The sequence below is a fragment of the Herpailurus yagouaroundi genome, unplaced genomic scaffold (assembly GCF_014898765.1).
Source record: "Herpailurus yagouaroundi ecotype Mexico unplaced genomic scaffold, PumYag 139, whole genome shotgun sequence".
In the NCBI taxonomy this organism is placed as follows: Eukaryota; Metazoa; Chordata; class Mammalia; order Carnivora; family Felidae; genus Herpailurus; species Herpailurus yagouaroundi.
In genome coordinates, this window is record NW_024412394.1 from 76136937 (window position 1) to 76140524 (window position 3588).

At 41.0% G+C, this 3588-nt stretch overlaps 1 pseudogene; it reads left to right on the forward strand.

Moving 5' to 3' along the window:
* Positions 1-361: 361 nt before the first annotated feature.
* On the forward strand, positions 362-1052 carry LOC121030092 (peroxiredoxin-5, mitochondrial-like; annotated as a pseudogene).
* Positions 1053-3588: the final 2536 nt, after the last annotated feature.

Here is a 3588-nt window from a genome sequence, read left to right on the forward strand (position 1 = left end):
CCGGGCGGGGGGGTGGGGGCTCTTGTGTTTCTGTATGAATTTTAAAACCAGTTTGTCATTTTCTATTAAAAAGCTGGGATTTTTGGGCCGCCTGACTGGCTCAGTTGATGGAACACAGGGCTCTTGATCTTGGGGTTGTGAATTGGATCCCCATGTTGGGTGTAGAGATTACTTTAAAAAATAAAATCTTTAAAAGAAAAAAACTGGGATCTTTATTGGGGTTGCACAGAATGTGAGTCAATATGGGAAGAATTTACATGTTGATGATATTGAGTCATATGACCTTTGAACAAAGTAACCTCCATTTATTTGCCATATAGTTTCTATTCATGTAATTAATATAGCAGTTGTAGCTTCTGGGATGGGCATGCCACTGGCTGGGCTGTGCCTTCTGGACAACAGAGCAGGTTCAGTTTTCATTTGGGTGCCTGGGCTGCTGCCATTGAATCTGTAGCATCAGTGACAGCAAGAGCAAGAGGATGCCAGCAACCATTGGGGAGTGGACACTTGGCAAGGCCTACAGTTTCAGAAGTGCCACCTCAGCCATGGCCCCATTCAGAGTGGGTCGCCATCCTTTCCATGATGGTTTTTGAAGGGGAACCTGGGAACAAGGTGAACCTAACACAGTTGTTCAAGGGCAAGAAGAGAGTGCTATTTGGAGTCCCTAGGGCCTTTTCACCCCCTCCCCACTGCCCCCAGATGTTCCAAGATCCACCTGCCAGGGTTTATGCAGCAGGCTGAAGCTCTGAAGGCCAAGGGGGTCCAGGTGGTAGCATATCTGAGTGTTAATGATGTCTTTGTAGCTGAAAAGTGGGGACAAGCTCACAACTCGGGAGACAAGGTTAGGCTCTTGGCTGACTCCCTTGGGACCTTTAGGAAAGAGACAGATTTGTTACTAGATGATTGATTCATTGGTATCTCTCTTTGGAAATCCACTGCTCAAGAGGTTCTCCATGGTGGTAGAGGATGGTATAGTGAAGTCTCTGAATGTGGAGCTGGATGATAGAGGCTTTATCTGCAGCCTGGCACCCAACATCATCTCACAGTTCTGAGGCCCTGGGCCCAGACATATTCCTTCTACCTCTTTCCTGCCCAGCTCTGGACAGAGGGCCCCAGTCCACCCTCAATGGGGGCCACCAATGGGGAACTTTGCCCAGATTTCTGCAATAAAGATTTGTGGTTTGCAAAACAAAACAAAAAACAATAATCTTTTGTTCCATCTGTCTCTAACTCAGGTTTATCCTTAAACTCTTGGGAAGTGGGAAATCATAGTTTTTGATGCTATGTAAATGATATTTTAAATTTCAAATTTTGATTGTTCCTTTCTAGTATATAGAACTATTGATCTTTTTACATTTATTATTTCAAACAGTCTTAAAAATTAATAAACAATTTTTAAGAGCAATTATGGGTTCACAGGAAAATTGAGCAGAAATTACAGGAAGTTCCCATATAACCCTTCCACCCACCACCCTTAAACTATATTCCCCACACCCCCCACAGCCTCCCACACCATCAACATACATACTGTTACCAGAGCGGTGCATTTGTTACAATTAATGAGCACACACTGACACATCATCATCACCCAAAATTCATTGTTTACAGTCTGGTTCACCCTTGTTGTTGTACATTCTATGGGTTTTAACAGATGTATTATAATAACATGTATCCACCATTGCTGTATCATGCAGAATAGTTTCACTGCCCTGAAAATTTTCTTTGCTCTATTCATCCCTCTCTCCTACCTAATCTCTAGCAACAACTAATCTTTTTATTACCTCCATAGTTTTCCCTTTTCTAGGATGTCATATGCAGTTGACCCTCAAATAACACAGGTTTGAACTGCTTGGGTCCACTTATATGTGGGTTTTTAAAATAGTACTGTAAGTGTATTTTCTCTTCCTTATGATTTGCTTAATAACATTTTCTCTAGCTTTATTATAATAACACGATATATAAAGCATATTCAAAATATGTGTTGTTATGTTATCAGTAAGGCTTCTTGTCAACAGGCCATCAGTGGTTAACTTTTTGGTGAGTCAAAAGTTATATGCGGATTTTTAATGTCTATGGGGGAGTCAACCCCAACCCCTGTGTTGTTCAAGGGTCAACTGTAGTTGAAATCATACAGTAGTTAGCCTTTTCAGATTGTCTTCTTTCACTTAGTAACATACGCTTAAGTTTCCTCCATGTCTTTTCATGGCTTAACAGTTCATTTCTTTTTGGTGGTGAATAATAATCCATTATCTGGATATACCACACTTTATTTGTCCATTTACCTACTAAAGGATATCTTGGTTGCTTCCAAATTTTGCCAGTTATGGATAAAACCAATATGTACATCCATGTACAGGTTTTTGTGTAGGTATAAGTTTTCAGCTCTTTTGGGTAAATACCAAGGAGCATGATTGTTTATTGAATGAATCCTATGGTAAGGGTATGTTTAGTTTTTTTCAACGTTTATTTATTTTTGGGACAGAGAGAGACAGAGCATGAACGGGGGAGGGGCAGAGAGAGAGGGAGACACAGAATCGGAAACAGGCTCCAGGCTCTGAGCCATCAGCCCAGAGCCCGACGCCGGGCTCGAACTCACGGACCGCGAGATCGTGACCTGGCTGAAGTCGGACGCTTAACCAACTGCGCCACCCAGGCGCCCCTGTTTAGTTTTGTAAGTACCCCCAAAATGTCTTCCAAAGGGGTCGTACAATTTTGCGTTCCTGTCAGCAATGAATGAGGGTTTCTGTTGTTCCACTTCCTCTCCTACATTTGGTGTTGTTTGGATTTTGGATTTTGGCCATTGTAGTAAGCATGTAGTGGTATCTCGTTGTGTTAATTTGTAATTCCCTGATAACATACGAAGGTGAACATGTTTTCATGTGCTTACTTTTCATCTGTATATCTTCTTTGATGAGGTGTATGTTCAGGTCTTTGTCACTTTAAATCAGGCTGTTTGTTTTCTTATTGTTGAGGTTTTTTTCTCCTTTTTAAGTTTATTTATTTATTTTGAGAGAGAGAGAGGAAGAGACAGAATCCCAAACAGGCTCTACCCCTCAGCGCAGAGCCCAACATAGGGCTCCATCCCACAAATCTGATCATGGTTTTGGATTATAACCTGAGTCAAAGTCAAGAGATGTTTAACTGACTGAACCACCCAGGTGCCCTGACTTACTGAGTTTTAAGAGTCCTTTATCAGATGTGTCTTGCAAATACTTCCTCCCAGTCCGTGGCTTTATCTACTTTTTCTCTAGACATTGTCTCTCACAGAGTAGATTTTTAATTTTAATTATATCCAGCTTATCAATTGTTTCTTTCATGTATTGTGCTTTTGACATTGTATTTAAAAAGTTATCACCGTTCCCAGAGTCATCTAGGTTTTGTCCTGTGTTTAGGACTTTTATAGTTTTGTGTTTTACACTTAGGTGTGTGATCTACGCTAATTTTTGTGAAGGGTGTTAAGACCTGTGTGTGTGTATGTGTGCATGTGGATGTCCAGTTGTTCCAGTAACATTTGTTGAAAAGACTGTTTTTGCTACATTTGTCAAAGATCTGTATTGCCTTTGCTCTCTTGTCAAAGATCAGTTGACT